Source organism: Cavia porcellus, unplaced genomic scaffold, assembly GCF_034190915.1.
Source record: "Cavia porcellus strain 051 isolate PalLab524CR breed Dunkin Hartley unplaced genomic scaffold, mCavPor4.1 scaffold_24, whole genome shotgun sequence".
Lineage (NCBI taxonomy): Eukaryota > Metazoa > Chordata > Mammalia > Rodentia > Caviidae > Cavia > Cavia porcellus.
The window spans coordinates 41665279-41684727 of NW_026947507.1; the positions used below are offsets into that span (position 1 = coordinate 41665279).

General features: G+C 57.6%; 2 long non-coding RNA genes across 3 annotated transcripts in view; one reads left to right on the plus strand and one right to left on the minus strand.

Moving 5' to 3' along the window:
- Positions 1–10855, minus strand: LOC134472738 (uncharacterized). Its single transcript, XR_010042673.1, has 3 exons — positions 9173–10855; positions 5092–5256; positions 1–4352 (listed from the first exon to the last, which is right to left on the minus strand). It is a non-coding gene; the product is annotated as an uncharacterized LOC134472738 (long non-coding RNA).
- The window catches only part of LOC106025737 (uncharacterized), a 19780-nt gene continuing 10392 nt past the window's right edge, over positions 10062–19449 (plus strand). The window contains exons 1-2 of one of the 2 annotated variants that reach the window (XR_010042671.1): positions 10062–10185; positions 18455–18686. This is a non-coding gene — a long non-coding RNA (uncharacterized LOC106025737). Of the gene's footprint in view, positions 10186–18258; positions 18339–18454; positions 18687–19449 lie in introns of those variants that run through there. The other variant, XR_010042672.1, reaches the window with a different exon arrangement.

Here is a 19449-nt window from a genome sequence, read left to right on the forward strand (position 1 = left end):
AGACCTGGAGCCCCTTTTCTGAGAGCCCAACTGGGGACCCTGGGAAGGGACAAGGACACTCACAGGGCTGGGGGCAGCTGGTGGCATCTGGCGAGTGCTGGCTTTGTGTTGTCAACAAGGTGGGATAGGGGTGATGGCCTCTTAGCTTCTGGGCTCGAAGGCAACATGGGTGCTGGGGGGTGTGGAGAGGTGGAGAGGGTCCCCGGTGCCACACAGTCACCATGAAGGGATGGGACTGTCTGGGTCTCTCCACTGACCAGCGTGTGTGCTACAGGAGGACAGTGAGTTCGAGCCCAGCCTGGGCCCAGCATCCCAGCAAAACCCCGCCTCAGGACAAAATACCAGTAAGGGGGGTGGGGGAGCCCTGGGTTAACCCCAGCAAGGGAACAACCAAGTGGAGGAGGAACACAAACCCAGGGCCTCTCCCTGTGCAGGGGGCAGTCTCTGGGGCCCAGACATCGATCTCCCTCCCTGACAGCATTGGGCTGGCTGTGACTAAGGTGAGGGGCCAGGGCGGGTGGGACAGACTGGCCAATCCCTGAATCCTTTTCAGCCCCATCGCTGAGACCCCAAGGTCGATGGGCCTAGGCTGAGCTGAAGGTCACCTACAATGCTCCCCTCCAGAGGTGGCTCCCGGCTCCCAGCCCCTGGGGTCCCCTGTACCTGCAGGTCCCACAAAGCCTGCAACTCTGTCCTTGGGGATCCTCTAGGGCAGCCCTGGTCACTGAGTGGGGAGCTGCATCCTCTGTGGCCTGGTGAAACTGAGGTCTGAGATACTCGGACCCCAGAGGCCACAGACTTCACCTTAGGAGGCTCCAGGGGAGCCCCTAATGAGAGCTGTGTGAGGAGAGGCCAGCAAGCACTAGCAGGCCCTGTCCTGGTTACTGTGCAGCACATGCCGGGGATCAGCTTAAATCATTTCTGTGTCTCTTTCCTCCTGCCAGCCCATCTCTGAAGACGTGGGCACGCTGTCATCCTGCTTCTGCAGACATTGCCTGGATCCCACTGTGTGCCTGGCACAAGGCGGGCACTAGCTAAATATCCAGTAACTGAACAGAATATTTACGGTACAGCAGAGGTGGTAGGAGAATGGTAGGACTAATAAAAACTAGATGTAACAAACTGCTTTGGGTCTTGAAGGATGAGTAGGAGTTCACTAGACAGTGATGGGAATAAAGGCTTTTTCCCCTCATCAGTTAGATTTCAGGAAAAACTTTTGAGGGTGATACTTCTGAGACAGATAGGAAGGCTTGATAGGAAGTGAGAGGAGTGGTGCAGAGGAACTGGAATAAATTTCTTGGGGTTGCCATAGCAGGAAGGGACTTGCAGGGGCCCTATACCTGCCAGCCTGGGCCCTGGGTGGTCCTGAGCCCAAGTTCTGGCGATTCAGAGCTCGATGGCACGGGAGCTGGGTTAGTCCTGGGCTTCTTCGGCCAAAGTGCCCTCACTTTCCTGGGCAGTCTGGCCTGGGACTGCAGTCCCCAGATTGCAGGGAGCCAGACGGTCCTCAGCAGTGCAGCCCTCTGGCAAGGCTGCCGGCCCAAGGCCAGAACTTGAAAACAAGCCCTGAGGCTCAGCAGTGCTTGGTACTCGGTGTGGAGTGCTTCAGGGGGGACCAAGCATGGGCGTCCTTTTCCACGTGCCTGCCCCTTCCTGAGCCGCCTGCAGCACCCAGAGGCAGAGGAGCTGCCAGAGAGGCCCCGGCCTGTTCCCTGGAGGGGCTGCCGCGGGGTGGGGGGCAGATAATGGGCCATCGTTTGTCTTTTTAATTGGCTCCATTGGAGAGAGGAGAACCCATTATCCCAGCACTGGGCTGGCTGGGGTCCAGGCACCAGCTGAAGGCCGCAGGGGGAGGCCTGGGCTGTCTGTGCCCTAGGGTTGAGTGGGAGGCAGCCACACGTGGGCAGAGGCAGACACGTGGCTGTGGGCCTTAGAAATGTAGAACCGTAGCTCAGTGCTGGAGGTAGACGTAGGTTAGAGAATCCATGGCTTCCGAGGGACTTTCCTGACCCATCCTCCACCTAAGTTGGAGCCTTCAGCCAGCAGACTGGCTGGCAGTTTATTAGCCCTCTCGGGTCTCTGGAGGTATCCAGAGAGGCAGCAGACAGACACACCCTTGCACCTCACAGGCGAGGCTGCCTGGCAAGGCTGTGACTCACACTCAGCCCATGGTGCCCATTACCGAGGACACAGCGGGCCCTGTGTTCTGGTCCCTAACAACTGTTATACCGAATCCCCGCCACGTCATGGCCCAGGCACCATGGTGCATAGGAAGGGGTCCCTGGGAGCAGGGCGGGGCTCCCAGCAGGGTGGGTGCAGGGTGTAGTGGGGCGCCCAGGCTCCCCAGGCACTCAGGGTCTCAGGCAGAGGAAAGGAGGCACATTGGGCATTGTGGGCACCCGAGTGGGGGTCCCCAGGCCTCCTCCATCTGGCTGTGCTTCCAGACCCAGGTGACGGCTGAAGTCTCTGCACCCACAGCACAGTGAGGTGTTGGGTCGGCTCCCCATGATGCCAATCTGGTATCTGTTGCTAGAGTCCGAGTGAAGTGGCCAGGCAGGCCGGCCCTTGTATAGGACCCACTGAGGGCTCCTGCCTCCTCAGAGGGAAACGTCAGAGACCTGCTGCTGGGATGGGGGCCAGGCCTTTCTCTCCTGCTGAACCCCCGGGAGGAGTCACTGGCCTCTGCCTGGTCTCATGTGGGTGGCTAGGGTGGGAGATTGCAAAGCCCACTGACTCTGTAGGCCCACCTGACTCCCAGACTCCACACCGGCCCTACCTCGCCCCTGACACCCCACCCCACCCCCACCCCAGGAGCAGTGGGCCCTGGACAGGGGGGCCAAGGCAGGGTAGAGAATGAAGAGAGGCAGAAAGAAGCTAAGCATCTGCAACATGAGCCGCTTTCTGAAACTGGCGGTGGGTGAGCCCCAGCAGCTTTAAAAACAATCATGAGAAAGCTGAGCACGGCAGCACAGCTGCGGCCCTAGCATTCTGCGAGGCTGAGGCAGGGGGATTCGTGTGAGCCCAGCCCAGGAAATTTAGTGATTTGGAGAGAGCCTATCTCAAAAGATAAAAAAGGGCTGGGGATGTAGATCAGCGCAAACACCCTGGACTCAATCCTCAGAGTCACAAACACAGAAGTCTCGCTGGCTTTGACAGTGGTGGGACAGCTCTCTCCTTCCGCTTGCGTGAGGCAGAAGCATCCCAGCGATAGTCCAGCAGGTGGCAGTAGTGTGTCATCCTTCCTCCCGGCACCAGGGCCTCTCCCAGCAGGGGTGAAGTGAAGGGTCATTCAGATCGCCCTCGGCACTTCACAGGCGGATAGAGAGGGTTGTCCCGGGGTGGGTTAGCGACTGACTGCCCCACGCAGGACCTGTGGCAATGAGCAGACTTGCTCACCTCATTCCAGGGAGTGGGGATAGGAGAAGAAGAAGGGGGGAGGGGAGGGGAGGAGGAGGCCAAGGAGCCAGCAAGTTAGTCCAACTCAGGAAGGGCCTCGCACGCAGCAATGGAAGCGTAGGAGATGCGTGGGTGGTGAGGTGCCTGTCACCAGGAGTATTCAATTGTTTCCTCCCCATGTTACAGCAGGTGGTCAAACCTTGGGTGGGGCTGGGTTAGGCGGACTCTAAGGGTCCCTCTGACTCCTATGGGATAAGCATTTGGTTGGTTCGGCAGACTCAATTGGACAAGTGGGGCACAGAGCCTGAAGGTCGGAGTTGGTGTACAGCCCTGTGCCTCCCCGACGGCCACTGCCTCTCAGCTGCTGCCTGACACTTTGGGTGTGCACTCCAGAGCCCAACTCCAATGCTGGCCTTTGGCCACAGGGTTCTCAGCACCCCTTTGTCCTTCCTACCCCACCGGAGAGGAGCAGGGCAGCAGTGGTCCTGCCAGTGCCTGCAGCCACAGGGCGGGCCTCAGCCCCTGGAGACCCCAGGTCCCCGCCCCAGCCCCAGCCCCTGCCTGCATCCCCAGAGCTCGGGGGTGCCCTGACAGTGACTACCACAGCCCTGTGTCAGGCAGGGAGACCTCAGCCAGTGTCAGCCACAGTGGGACAATGGTGCCATGGGGCAGGGGGAGGGGGACTCCTGCATCCTCATCGCACAGATGTGAACAGTAGTGGGGTATGGGGGTGACCCTGCCAGGCTGGTCTCCCCAGCCTGACTCTCCCTGAGCCACGTCCCCAGCAGCTCAGCCCCCCAAAGGCCTGGGTGGAGGTGGCAAGATTTTACTTGTGTGCACCAAGGTGTCTGGTTACAGGCTTCAGTGTGACGTCTGCAGGGCCCTCTCCTTCATGCAGCCAGATGCAGAGTTCAGGATCGCTGGGGCATGAGGGGCTCAGGGCCGGAGCCCCATGTCTGTTAAAGCCAACAGATGTGGGTGGTTGATGGGGCAGCAGGTGGCCACCCGCCCAGTGGGCAGACGGACAGATAGATGGAAGGGGGAGTGGGGAGGGAAGAGGTGGCAGCCAGGAGGCCATGGGGATGACAGGGACAGAGATCCCCAACCTCCGCAGTGCAGCGGCGGTGCCTTTTCCATCTCCGAAGCAAGCAGCACCGAGACCCTGCTGCCAGGGCCCAGGGCCCACTGTGTGGCCTCCTCTCTGGGAGAAAGCGGGGTATGGAGTGGACAGGGATCCCCCAGGAAGCACGGGAGAGGAGGGATGAGCGAGGAGGAGCTTGGCGTTGGTGAAGTTCTGACCACTGCACGACCAGAGCTCCCCGCAACCCGGCAAGGGGCCCCATCAGGTCACTGCTGCTGCCCCAGCTTCCCTGAGCTGGTGGGCAGCGATCTACAAATCAGGTTGAGTCCCAGTCGTGGGAAGACAGTGGTCCCATCCCTCCCCAAACCGTCTGGGCTGAGTGGCCATGAAGCTCTGTGCACAGGTGTGTGCATGTGTAAGAGAGAGAGAGAGATCGGGCACATGTGCCACGCCTACCTGGTCAGCTCTGCTAGGCCCATAGCACAGGCAGCATCTCTCGGAGGCTCAGGGACCCGCAGAGGCCCAGGGCGCCTCAGTCCCTGCAGCCATTCCACTCCCCCACTGTGCATTTGCTCCCTCAGTGACCGGCAGCTCCACCCCTCCACTCCCTGCACCTTCGTTCCTTCGTGTCCTGTGCTTGTCCGGGCTGTGCGGTATGGCTGGGCCCACGGGCCTGGGCTGCACATTCTCCATCTCCTTCGTCCTGCAGCAGGCACTTATGACTGGCCCATAGACCTGTCTGCCTGGCGCAGTCTCAGCCTGGGAGCCAGGAAGTGACCCTGCAGGCGGAAGCAGGGTGCCATCTCAGTCCTGAAGCACTCCCAGCCCACCCCAAACACCCCACATATCAGCAGCCATTGAGATTTCATAACTAAAATAACACAAAACAGGGAATCAGATAACATGGTGATCTTTCTCCCCACCACTGGGCCAGGCTTCGTTAGAAGATGGAAAGACAGACGGAGACTTCCGCTTCCTCCAAGGGACCTGAGTGTCTGTTAGCACTGGCTGGCAGGCGCTGTGGCACTGCTTGAGTTTAGCACTGCGCTTACGGTCACACCATTCACCATGCCAGGCTGTGGGATCAGCTGAAGTGGTGCTCCAGGAAACCACAGACAGGGAGATGAGGTGGGCACTGTGGAGTACTACTCAGTCATGAAAAAGAACAAACCTCAGAGTGGCCACACAGCTGGAGCTGGGGAGCACTGTGTTCTGGGAAATGAACCAGGCAGAGAGACAAAAACAGTCTCTCACAGGTGGAGGCAAAAAAACAGTAATTCACAGAAGCAGAGAGGGTAGAGACCCAAGAGGCTAGGGAAACTGGATAGCAAGGACCAAGATGCTGCAGGACAGAAGAAGCCGTCTTAGAGGGTGGCCACAATGCACAGCAATCCATTGTGAAGGACTGGGAGAGAGAAATCCAGGGCGTCTCACAACGAAGGAGTGAAAGGTATGAAAGGAGCTGGAGAGACGATAGCTGCCCGGGCTCGATCGCGGGACAGTGTACAAATGTATCGAATTATCTCACTGTACCCTATTACTGTGTGCAATTATGCATCTGTGAAAAGAAAAAATACAGCAAAGAACAAACCTAACCTGGTTTTTTGGGGGTGGGGGGGGTGAGACGAGGTCTCATCATGCTACCCAGGTTGGCCTTGAACTCCCAGTGATCTTCCTGCCTCAGCATCCAGAGTGCTGGGATTACAGACAGGAGCACCAGGCAGACTAACACACTTTCTTTCAATTAATATGGACGCTTCTCTCTAATCAGTGATGACCTGAGTCATTTTTAAGTCTTCCCAAAACAAAATGGATAGAAGAGCAAGTGAAAAGCCAGCTGGGTGGGGGCATGGTCCACTGAGAGGCGCAGTTGAGAGCTGGGGTTCGCAGTGGTAGGGAGAATGTGGGTGCAGGGGGGGGGATTCATGGAGCTGGAGACGGAGGACCATGAGCTCCCGTGAGGTCAGTGCCGTATGCAGGCGACCTCCCCCCAAGAGAGAAATGGAAGCCAAGTGTGGTGGCACACGCAGGAAGCTGAGGCAGGAGGGTCACCTTGAGCTCCGGGCCAGCTACAGAGTGAGCTACAGAGTGAGTTCTACCTCTAGGCGGCCTCAGCCAGGCCATCATGGGTTCTTTCCACATGCAGAAAGACTGGGAAGGGGTGAGAGCAGAAGCAGGCGAAGTGGGTGGTGGGGGGCACAGGCGGCTCTGTGTGCAGGATCAGCCCTGGGGCTCCCTCTCTGGACCTCCCCATACAGCAAAGGCCTCCTGGGTGCCGCCCCTCCTCCGGGTTCCCCCACCACTCTGACTCAGGCTGGAGCTCTGGGGCTCCTGGCGGTGCCAATCTCGGCCGCCTGTTGCTGACTGGCCGTGGTCCTGGCTTCTGGTCTGTCCCTGAGGCTGGGGTCTCGCCTGCACCCACCCCGCACATGGGCTTCCTGTCATCTGCCGGCCCACTATACTCCCCACCGTCATCCTGCTCTATTCTTGAGTCCCCCCCTTTCCTGCTGCCTGGGAGGGAATTAGTCCCAGGGCCTAAGTTCAAATCTCACAGCTGCCGGGTGAGCTGGCTGTTACCTCCTCCATGTCACAGTGACACCCACTGATACCTCCTCCCATGACAGCTGCTTGCCTCTCTGCCACCTTCGTCTGAGGCCCAGGTCCCATTGGTGGTCCCCAAACTCCAATGGGGGAGCAGCCACCCTCCCAGCCTGGGCCACGTGATTCAGTGAAACCCCTCACGTTGGTGGCGACAGCCTGCACCCTTGCACACGAGCTCCTCCACCTGCAGGCTGGAGGAAGGCGACTCCGGAAGAGGGCAGGGTCCAGCCTTTCGCCTACAACAGGGACTCTGCTCCTCTGTCAGGGGGCTTAACGGGGCTCCAGTGCAGGAAACACTCACATAATTCAGTTCTCCTTCTCCGTGAGGCATGGTTGCCTTCTCCTGGGAGGAGGTCGCAGTGCGGTCTGCTGTGGTCTCCTCAGCTGCCCACAGGCCACATTTATGCTGCTTCCTGCACTAGAAACGCTAAGTGCTGATCGACTTAGAGGTCTGTGGGAAGCTCCCTGGGCATCACTCTGGGTTTTCAGCCACACCGGTGGTCACTAAATGGCCCTCGCCTCCCCTCACAGAAATGCCTCTGATCAGAGAGCAGCTCCAATCTGGTGACTCCGAGGGGCCACGGGTTCCAAGCGTCGGTTAGAGGACAGTGGTCCTGGGGCTCCAGCAGGGCCTCCTAAAGTCTGTCCATATTGGTCAGGGCTCTGGTTCCCTCGACGTGGCCGAGCGCCACCCTTCCCCTGCCTGATGCTCATTGTCCCTGCTCCCGGTTCGGGCAGACTCAGGCGCCAGGGTGGTAGGTGTCGCCCAGCAGAAGAATCAGTTCAGTCCGGGAAGAACACCCCCTTATTTACGGGGCAATAACAACATGCTCCCCAGAGATTAGCGTGGCTTTTCTCCTGTGGCCTTTGAGGAGGAAGCTTGGACTGCAGCTGCCTCCCTTCTTGGGGGCAGGAGGATGCAAGGGCGTGGGTGGGGGCCACAGAGCGCCTAGATGGCAAGGACGGAGGAGGCGGTGGCAGGAGGAGGCGGTTTCCACGGTGACCTCCACATCCACCCCTTCCCCCAGAGCTGGCCAAGTGCCTGCCTCCTCCCCAGGGCATGGAGCAAGATGTGCCCGGATGCCCCCCAGATGCTCCCCCAGATCCTTCCCTGCTCTGGCGTGAGGATAACTTGTTCAGCAAATATCTTTAAGGCCACTGTTTTCCAAGTTGGGAGCCACTTTAATTTCAGGTTCTATGATGGTAAAATGTACACGACATAAAATCCACTGTACTTTTAAACTCATGGCTCAGCAGCACCAGGAACGTCCACACTGGGTCACAGTAGGCCTGCATCACCACAAAGGAACACAGGGACCCTAGTCGTGGCAGAGAAGCTGGAGGGTGGGGCCTCAAGGCCACCTGGGCTCCTGTGGGGAGCCTGCCCTGGTCCGGGGACTCCTGGTCCCGGTGCTGCTGTCCACCAGGCCCTTGGCTCCCAGCCAAGGACGAGGTGCTCTTCCGTCCAGCCCGACCCCTGCGGATGCTCGGTGTTTACACAATAGCTGTGAGACAAGACCCCCAGTCCATGGCTTGGCCCTCCCAGCGGCAGGGGCAGCAATACAGCCCAGGCAGCTGCTGGCCCTGCGCTGACCCTCGTGACCCTCAGTTATCACAGGGAGCCTGTGACCACCCACAATGCCGCCGGGGCAGGGCTGGATGGGGGAGCAAGGGGCAGTGAGGAAGCGGCCCGGCCCCAGGCCCACCCTGACTCCATCCAGGGCATGTGACACAAGCCTGCTGTTTGCACATGGTCCACTCAGCTTGCCCCACCTGACAGTAGGTGCCTCTGCTGCCCGGGTTTGCAGCTAGGTAAACTGAGGCATGTTGAAGCAACAGGGATAACTGCCAGGCAGTGGCAGTGTTCTCCTCCTGGTGTCTCTGCCGTCTGAGCCTCCATCTGGCTCTCCAGCCCCCCCAGGGTGGGGCCGGTGGGGACCTGCTGGAGCCTATACCTGTGGGTCTGTGGGTCCCATGCAACGCTGTGGAACACAGCCCTCACGGAGGGAGAAGGCTGCACATCACTGCCATCCCGCCTCTCCTTCTCCCCTCATGTGGCTTCCTGCAGGAGCACAGCAACCCTCGAGGACTCACCTGGGCCACATGTGACCTCCCCATCACGGCTGCTGTTGGTGGCCGCCCCATCTCTGGAGTATTGGGCATTGTCCCAAACGCTGGTCACAGTGGCAGTGAAGCTCAAGGGAGAAGCCACCAAAGCCTGGAGCTGGCTCGAAGTCACCCCAGGTCCCTTTGGGGTGAGCGTCTCAGGCTTCCAGAGGTCAGCCACGTGTCCCTATATGGTCAGGTTAAGCAGCTGGTGTTGTGGCATTGAATTACATCCCACTTACGACAACGGCAGTACTCACAAGTGCTGTGTGGAGCCAGCTGGTGTCACAGGGAAGCGGACTGGAACCCACAGAGCACCTGGACTCAGAGTCCTGCCCACCTGTGATGGCTCATGGCTGAGAGCTCCCCGAGCTGCCCAGATCAGGGCCACAGCTCCAGCCCATGGGAACCTTGTCAGCCGTGCAGAAACAGAGCGGCTCAGAGGCCCTAATTGGCCAACCCCAGTGCCTCAGTTTCCTCTTCTGTACACTCTCACAGGGTTTTAAACAGAATGACACGGTACAGTCCCCAGCCCAGGCCAGGTACTCCCTCAGTGCTCAGAGTGTAGGGTTGAGTCCAAGTCCCCTCTGAAACCGCGCAGCCCCGGAAGGGCCTCCCAGAAGGCCTGTGGCTGTGCCCACCTACCCAGCCCTGAGGCCCTGGAGGCCCGGCAGCTGCCTCTCTGTGCCCCTCTCCATGCCCTGCCAGGCCTCCCCTCTCCTCCCTCTGTCCACCCCAGGGCTGGGTGGCCAGAGCACCTGTGTTATGGATTAAAAACTGGTGGTCAACTTAACATCAGCTGAATTGAATCAGCATGGTGCTGCGTGTAGATGGCCACCTGAGGAAAGTTGCCAGCATAAAGATGTGGAGAGGAAGAGTGAGGCGTTGTGGGTTTCTCTGTGTTGCTGTTTGAGCTGCTGGTTCTCCTGGAGGAGCTCGTCATGACTCCTTCCACAGTGTGAGTTTGACCATTGTCATCAGAGGAGCTCGGGACCTTGTTGGTGAGTGGCTGTGGTTCACTTTAGGGGAGCTCTGGTCCTTACTTTGCTTCCTGGCTCCAGAAGGGAAGCTGAGTTTTAATCTCCAGAAGCTCATCATGCTGGCTTTCTGGCATGTACTCCACTGTTCTCATCACTGCGGAGCTTGGGACCTCCGTGTCGCTGAGGGTGGCTGTGATGCTTTTCCAGGGCAGCCCTGGTCCTTATTTTGAGTGTCACTTCTCAGTTCCAGTGTAGAACCCTTAGCCTACTGGCACAGCTCCTTACCTCATTGGCACAGACTTTCTGACTTCCACCACGGGCCTTTGGGCCTTCCCAGCACGGATCTGTGAAACAGACTGGTGTGTGTCCTTGTGGGAGGCACTGTCATGAGCTCTAGGTCTTCATCTGGACTCATGCAGGACATTGCTGTGGGATCCAGGCCTTTGGCTGAATATTCTAGGTCTTTAGTGTTGAGGACAGATTTCCTGCACTTACTTATAGAATAATATTACAAATTCTGTGTCCTGATTGTAATTGTTCTGGTAACCCCGGACTGCAGTGCCCCGTAAGCGTGGCCCAGCTAGCTGGTGGGGACTCCGGGTCAGGGAAGTCACTGTCCTTGCTCTAGTGCTATTCCTTCATGTTGGAGTCCCGTGCCCCGTCTCCTCCCTCAGATGCTCCCCCTTGCTCTCTCCTTCTTGCCACACCTCCTCATCCATTCTACCTCCCATGGTGCAACTGCCCCCTCCCTCGAGGTGACACCCTGCTGTCCTCTAACTGACCTGCTCCTGGGACTCAGCCCCCCTCTGTACACACTGACCATTCCAAATCACCCCTGGCAGGGTCTCTCTTCCACTGTCGGCAACTGTGGGGACCCATGCTGACCCGGGCAGCATGGAGCAGAGTCACCACCAGCTCTGGGGGACCACAGTGGTCATGCTTCTCTCCAGGTCAGTCCTGCTGGTCTTGACCTTTGTCCCCAAGAGCTGGGGGAACACTGGGTGCATCTCAGCTCCTGCCCTAAATGTTCATGGTAACCAGAAGAACTGTGAGTTTCCACGTGAGAAAGCCGAGAGGATGTCCTGCTCCTCTCAAGGCCCCAGCGGGCCTGAGATGCCACACGGGGTCCTCCTCCGTGCAGCCGTGCCAGCCTTCAGAGGGCTCAGCTGAGCCTGGACTAGGGGACCAGACAGCAATGGGGCAGACTTTAGATTCAAGTCTGTCCACTTCCTTCCCAGGTTCCGAGTCACTTGGGAGCCGGCAGAGCAAGGTCCCTGCAAGTCTTCAGATCACTCTGCCACTCGGGTGAAGTTTCCCCTTTCTGTCTCCTTTATACTGGTTTGGCAATCTCTGTCCTCTCATGAATACCACGGAAACTTGGCCTTGTCTTGTTAGATTTAGAGTTGGAAGACACCTAGAAGATGTCTTCCAACTCTAAATGACTTAATGTTTCATGTTTAATTTTCCAAATAAAGAACCAAGATCCAGAGGTTGGAACTGATAATACCAATGGGGGTGGTGACAGGGATGATGCTGGGGACAGGCATAATGATAATGAGGATGGTGGTGATGGTCATGATAGTTGCGATGATGAAGACAGTGATGGTGATGATAGCTTATGATGGCGGTTGTGATGGTGATCATAGTGATGACACCGATGATGACAATGGTGTTGATGCAGATAATGGTGATGATGGTGATGATGGTGATGATGGTGATGATGGTGATGGTGATGATGGTGATGGTGATGGTGATGGTGATGGTGATCGTGATGATGGCGATGATGGTGACCATGGTGATGGTGATGATAATGGTAAGGGTGACGATGATGATGGTGATGGTGATGATGGTGATGGTGATGATGGTGGTGATGGTGACCATGATAATGGTGATAATGGTGATGGTGATGATGGTGATGATGGTGATAATGGTGATGGTGACGGTGATGATGGTGATGATTGTGATGGTGATGCTGACCATGGTGACGGTGATGATGGTGATGATCATAATGATGATGATGATGGTGATGGTGATGATCATGAGATGGTGATGGTGACCATGGGATGGTGATGATAGTGATGAGGATGGTGATGCCCACTTCCTGACACCACTTGCTTAGTGGGCTCCAGGTGCCTGACCAACTTGACACTGAGAGGCTTGGCATGAGCCCAGCATCTCAATTGGCACAGGTGCTTTTACAACCTCTATTTTATAAGCAAGGAAAGTGAGGTTGGCAAGCACTCTGGCCGAGTCCAGAGAGGGCTGGGTTCCAGGAGGCTCGGCCGGAGCTCTGGTTCCCCTAGATACTCTCTCCCTGCTCTCAGCAAAGGCAGGATGCTCAAGTTGGCAGTTGATGGTGCCACTTCTTGTGGTGGCCACCCCATGGAGGGGGCCCCGCCCCACTGCTAAGCCTAAGTGGACAGGATGAGTGCGCACTGGTAGGGTGAAGGGCACTGGGAATGGTGCTGCCAAAGGCTGGCTTCAAATAGATTGGCTGGGAACTCCTGCTTCCTGGGCAGAAGCCTGGGCAGTGGGAGGTCATCCCTGAGGTTGTGGTCTTGGTGCCTGCATCCAAACCCTGACGCTGCCCCATATTTGCTGGAGATCTGGGTCACTGGTCGCTTCTGAGCATTTCCTCATCTGTGAAGTGGGCACCCAGGACTCACATCTCAGGACTGTGTAAAGGTGTCACTGCCTGGCATGATGACTGGTCCCTGTGAGGGAGGTATGCAGTCAATGTTTGGTGCTATGGGCACTGCATGACTGCGTGGCTGTGCCATGAAAGGACATTTTTTTGGGGACATCCTAGCTGTGGAAGAGCCGTTAGTGGAGAAAACCTGGCCTGGGCCCAGGGAGGGGCTTGGCTACCACAATCAGTGTCAGGCGCTGGGTGGGCAGGAGCCCAGCCCTGTCCTTGCCCACCTCACTCCTGCTAGTGGAGGCCGCCTTGACGACTTGTAATGGGGCAGTGCTTGCAAAGAAGGCCTGATAACCCAGGGAGGGCCGGATTGGCAGTGGAAACTGGAAGATGGGCTGGGTGGGGCTGGTGAAGGAGGTCCAGTGTCAGGAGGCCCCCGGGGGGGGGGCCGCCATCCATTCTCTGCACCAGGCACAATTGCACTGAGCAATCCATCACTGTCACCTGTCTGGCTTTCTTCTCCAAATACATTAATGCCCTGTGGCCCCAAAGGACTTCAGCCACACAAGACAGCGTCCTCCTTTATCCTCCACTGCCATCAGCCCAGCCCCCCCTGCAGGCCCAAAGCCTTTCCTTGGTGGGTACCACTGGGGTCCCTTAGCTGCACCTTTACATACACATGGGGGTGACCAATACACAGTGTGTGTTTTCCTGCACATCCCCTGCTAAGGGTCTGGTCCTGTCTCCACATCCCTCGGTGCTGCAAAGCTATTGGTTTAAAGTCAGAATCAAATCCATGAAACCACGGTGCCCTAGTTTCCCTCCTAATTTCTTACTCAGTGTTTACATTACACTGTCCCCCCTGGAACCACGAACTGGCCACAGGAAGGCATGGCACGCTGGTTCTCAGGGATGAGGGCCTGTTTGGCTGCGGGATGATTCTCAAGATGCGCCGTAGCTCCGTCCTGGGTGTGCACAGCACATCTGGAGTCTCTCCAAAGGCCCTGGCCACAGGAGGAGTGTTTTCCCACCTCTTTGCAGCGATGTTGGAGTCCAGTGTTCCTGCACTCGCGGGCTGAGGGCTAAGAAATCACACACCCTGATTCAGTTCGAGTTTTCATCTACACCAGGGCAGCTGCAGCGTCTCCCCCTGTGCCCACTCTCACTTATCATCTGTCCATCTGTCTTCAGCCCTGAGGAGCAGGAAGTGCTCCTCAGGTTTTCTTTGCAGTAATCCTTTGTTATACAGGCACTGCAAACACTGTCTTCCCATCTGATACTACGTTAACTTTGATCACCCGTCCTGCATGAGCCTTCGCCTTGCGGGATTAGAGAGAGGGCATCCGCGGCTTCAGAGTGTTTAACCCCTCACAGCCGGGAAGGCCCGTGTGCACCAGGTCCTCTATGCAGAGCTTCGGAGCCACTGTTATGTCCGCCCTGGCTTCCGGTTAACGCACTGCCTGCTTGGTGGGCCATGACCGCCTAGTACAGGCCCAGGGCTGAGCCCGACCAAGGGCTTGTGCTGCCCGGCCCAGCTCCTGGGGCACCGAGCTTCTCTCCCGCTCATGCTCAGAGCTGTTCTGGGACTCAAGCCATCCTGTGATCCCTGCTCGACAGGGTTACTGGCTCCACCGTGCTGTCACCCAGTGATGTGAACCACGCGGACTGGTGACTTATCCTCATCCCCTAGGTATTCCACACACAGCCATGGAGCACGGTATGGGCTGGATTCTGTGCCAGGGTCTGTGCCAGGGTCTGGGGATGTGGATGACATCAGACATAAGGACACTGGTCAACAGAGGTGGCAAGCGTGCCAAGCTGGTGCCCGTTTTGCCCACGGTTGGCTCATTTGCTCACTGGACAGCCATGGGTTTTGTTTGTTTGCTTGTTTCTTTGTTTTCAGTGCTAGGGGCTGAGCCTAGAGTTTGCACAGTGAGCTGTCTCCCCAGTTCATTTTTATCTTCTGTTTTGACACAGAGTCTGGCTAAATTGCCAAGTTGCTCAAACTTGGAGTCTTCCCACCTCTGCTCCCGGTGTGCTGTGATTCCAGGTGTGTGAGCCTGGCTGTTTTTTCTTAGTGGTGTTGAGCCCAGGGCTCGATGCTGGGGCTGGATAGAACCTGGGTGATGGAAGGTGACAGGAACTGTGGAGGTGAGTGAAAAACTGCAAGCAAGGAACTGTGGTAAGCCTGAGATGCACAGTTCCATGTTCCTCTTCTGCCTGGATTCCCCGGGTTGGTTAATCATGCCTGCCGTGCAAGCCCACACACTTGCGTGCACGTGCACACACAAGCATGCATGCACCCACCCTCCTCAGCCTTGAGAACAGTGGCCTGTGTCCTCTTTGCTCTCCGGAGTAGGGCAGACATCTCTATGCAGGGCCAGGTCCTACGGATTCATGGGAAAAGGCCACTGCGGTCCAGGGCGATGAGCTTGAGGCTAATTTTAACCATGAGCTGTGCAGTGACCTTGGTACCAGGGACGGCTCCCACAGAGATGCCCCTAGATGGTGCCCTGGGCCTCCAGGAGGCACAGGGCTGAGATTAGTGGGCACACAAGCCCTCCTGCCCTGCCTCCCAACCCCCAGCCTCATTCCCCCTGCACCTCATCTGTCCTCTGCAATCTGCTCACACCCTGGGGACTGGCTCCCGTCAGCATCTGTCAGCCTCTGCTGGCCATGGTGGGAACCCAAGGGCCAAGGTGGGGGTAGACACCGGGGAAGCGGGACGGGGTGGGAAAGGGGAGCAGGACTCTGAGAGTCTCAGGGAGGGGATGTCTGGCCTGGGATTGGCTTCTGAGCAGGTGTGGGGAAGGAAGGCAACACATTCTAGGAGAGGCAGGCGCTTCCTGTGCCCTGTCCTGGTGCCCCTCTAAGATGGCTGTGCTTATGTCTGTTCAAAGATGGTAGAACTGGGGCTCAGACAAGGTCTGTGGCCCACGAAGGAGCCCACAGCCTGATCTCAGCTGAGCAGGGAGGGGAAGCGAACCCTCTCAGCTCCTCTAGCAGGAAGCTCAGGCTCCTGAGGTCTGGGTTGGCCCAAGTCTGCTCCAGCTCTGTGTGACCTGCAGCTCAGAGCCTCACTCTGTCCCTGGGAGGCTGCGTAGTGGCTGCAGAGGCAGTGGTGGAGCGCAGGCTGGCCTGGTTGGGCCCCAGCTGCAGAGCCCAGCAGAGGTTGTCTGTTTCCTTGTGGCTATCCTCGGGGCTATCTCTTCGGGGCTGGCCTGGGGCAGGAGGCCACCGAGTCCCCACAGTGTGAGTCGGACCGCTTTGGTGAGCACCCTCGAGCTGACTCCAGGGTTATTTTGAGCATTTCCCGTGGCTATTCTTAGGCCTCAGGTGATGTCAGGCCAAGCTCTTACTCCATGAATCATCAGAGAGCTGAGCTCATGTAGTGCCTTGGTCATCGCACTTGTCCTGGGACGCCGTGGCCACATCCAGCACGACAGTCCCTCAGGCTGGCGGCCCTGTCAGCACCAAAGGCTTCTCCTCCCTGTTCTTCATCCACCTGGCTTCCCGGAGCCCTCTCACCCCGTTTTGCAGTGTCCCCAGGGGCGAGGACAGGGTTGTATGGTCACTCCCATCCTTCCATTTGGGCCACAGTGGAGCATGGGGTCTATGTGTGGCACTCCCCTCCTAGGGACACATTTGGGGAGCTCTAGCCCGGTCCCCCTTCCCAGTACCCAGGCTGGACAGAGAGCACACCACCCTGGAGGCTCCTGAGGGGCACCTGGACCCCCTTGGTAACTCATGGAGCCCTGAGACCAGGTGCTGTGGCCGCTGCATAGATGCTGCGCTGTGTCCAAGCCACAGGAGCCACTCAGCTGGCAGTGGCCGGGGATCTTGCACTGCCAAGTCTAATGGGAGAGTCTTCCAGGGCATGATTTCCACTTCCCAGAGATCCTGAGCAAGCTGTCATCCATCTACCAGGAAGCCGGGGCACCAGAGCCTGGTGAGGGCCTGAGGCTGAGGGGCTGTTCCCACTGGGCTCTTGTTGGCCCTGGGGGCAGGTTTTTAAACGGGGCTTCAGTTTCCCCCTTGTGAGAAGCACAGGATGATGCATATGCTGGACTTGGTGACTGGTTTTTGAAAACAAAATATTCAAAGCCTGACTCTGTTCCAATAACCTCTTCACTCTCCTTCCTACTGTGGGCACCCCACTCTGCAGCACCCCAGTCCCAGCATAGACTCCCCAACCCTGAGGAGCACAGTAAGATGCCCCAACCAGACTCTTTCCAAGGCCCCATCACCCCATCTGGATGGCAAGGACCAGAGGACCTGGGCCTGGGCCACTTTACAAACAACCAGAACTCCCACACACCAGGGCTGAGGTCCCGAGGTGACCACGGCCAGACTGTTGAAACACCACCTACTTTGTCCACTCTAATGGCACCTAGAAAACTCAGTTACAATGCTGGTGAGGAAGTGGGGACACGGGAACCCTTGTCGCTGTTGGTGAGAATATAAAACAACGGAGATGCTGAGGGTGCAGTAGGACACTCCCTCCAACATTAAGCATGATGGCCTTTGGCCCAGCAATGAGTCCAAAGGTGATAGTTGCACGTGTGTGTCCACACCAGCATAATTCACAGTGGCTGGAGTCACCCAGATATTTGCAGACAGATGAGTGGAAAAACCAACATGGCTCATCACTGTTATGGTTTGCATCAGAAATGTCCCCCAGTGTCGAGCGTTTAGAGCTGGGGCTTTGGTGACAGCAACTAGATCATGGCTTTAATCCACTGAAGGGCACACAGCTGACTGTGCCCTTAGCAGGAACAGGGCCCTGGGGGTATAACCTGGAAGGGCATACTCTTGATTCCAGACCCTTCCTCTTTCTGGCTCTTCCTGTTCTCTCTGCTTCCTGGCTGCAGGAGGTGAGCAGCTCTCCTCGGCCCACCCATCTGCCACCATGTTTTTGCCTTGGAGCCAGGAAAGCATGGACTCAATCCCCTGAAACCGTGAGCCACAGAAACTGCTTCTTTAAATTGTGTATGTCAGGTGTTTCATCACAGCAATGAAAAGCTGACAGTAAAATCCATAAAATACAATGTTATCTTGAGGGAACGTTATCCCTCAGAAAGGAACAGGTATGTACCAGGATGCACCAAGAGGACGTGATGTTAACTGAGATAAGCCAGTTCATAAGACGAGTGCTACTCAAGGCCACAGAGTGAGGCATTTAGACACTCTGATCATGGGATGGAAAGCGGATTGACGGTGGTCAGGACTGGGGAGGAAGATGAGGAGAGAGGCCTCAGACAGTGCCAGCCCTGCTTCCTCTTGCCCCGGGACTTCCAGTATTCAGGACTGTGAGGAAATAAAGGTCAGCTGTTGAAGCCACAGGAGTCCTGGCAAACTGATAGAGTGCCCCATATCCTAAATCCTCACCCGACCCTAGGCACGCCCTGTGGGAGAGACTGCCTCCCAGGGTCCACAGGTCAGGAAACTGAAACTCACAGAGCTGAGGCTGGAACAAGCTAGACCAACCAGACTCCTGATTCCAGGCTCCTGCACTCCTGCAGGGTCCCACCCGAAGGTGAGGACCCCCGGAACAGGGACAGTGTCAGAGACAGGGGAGCGCAGAGGTCGTGCAGCTCAGAGCAGGCCTTGCTTTGAGGCCATAAGACCACTGACAAGAGCCAATTTCCGCAGGTACCCTAAGAGAGGCCCCGGGCAAACGCCTCTCGTATGCTGTTACCTCGAAGCCTGGTAAGGAGCCCTGCAGGGCTGTCGTGACTGTGCCTGCCCTACAGATGAAGAAACTGAGGCTTGGCAGAATTCAGCACTGTTCGCGGTCACAGGTCCTGGGACAGGAAGTGTCTGGATTCTGGGTTTGAACGCAGGACTGTATGATGGAGGACCCTGCTTGTCATCCACATCACAGGTGTGTCCTGGGTCCAGGAAGAGTGGGCCAGCACAGGCTCCATCCGAGAAGGGGGGCTTGGTGTCCCGAGCACTGGCTGTCCTCACCGGAGCTCCAGCCAGGGACAGCAGTACTGTGACTAGGTGTCTCAGGCACTGGCCCCTCTCCAGTGCAGGTTCAGGGATGGGGTGACCTCCCCTCTGGCTAGCAAGACCCAGTATACACCCTTGCATTTCACCTCCTGCCTGGGGACCCCCAGACCCTTTGTCCTGTATAACCTCATCCATGTGTGGCACAAGGAGCCAATGCCAGGGACTGGATTCAGGACAAGCACGCCCCCTAGTGGAGGATTCATTACAATGCAGGGGCAGGGAGGAGAGGGAAGTGGCTCCTCCTCCAGGTTCTGTGTCACTTGCGCAGCAGAGCCGGGAAAGTCACCAGCTGGGCCTGCACTTCCGAGGTCCGGGTATTGGACTGGCTCCAGCGCTCGCAACCAGTGCCATTGGGAAGGGGCACAGTCAGGCCCACCCCGCCTGGCCCCTCGGCCCTCGGTCCTGGGTGGACGTCAGTGCAGGTGGGGATAGTGACCCCACTGGCCACTGTCCCCACTTCCACTTCAGGGCTTCTCCAAGCCAAGCGGAGCCGAGTGCTGGGGGTCAGGGCAACAGGGAGGCAACAGCTGCTCTGCCTGAGGAGACAGCAGGGGAGGCCATTTCAGAGGGTCCTCTCTGTCCTTAAGGACCCCAGTTGCTCCAGGCCGGGTCAGGTCAGTAGTTCTTTCCAT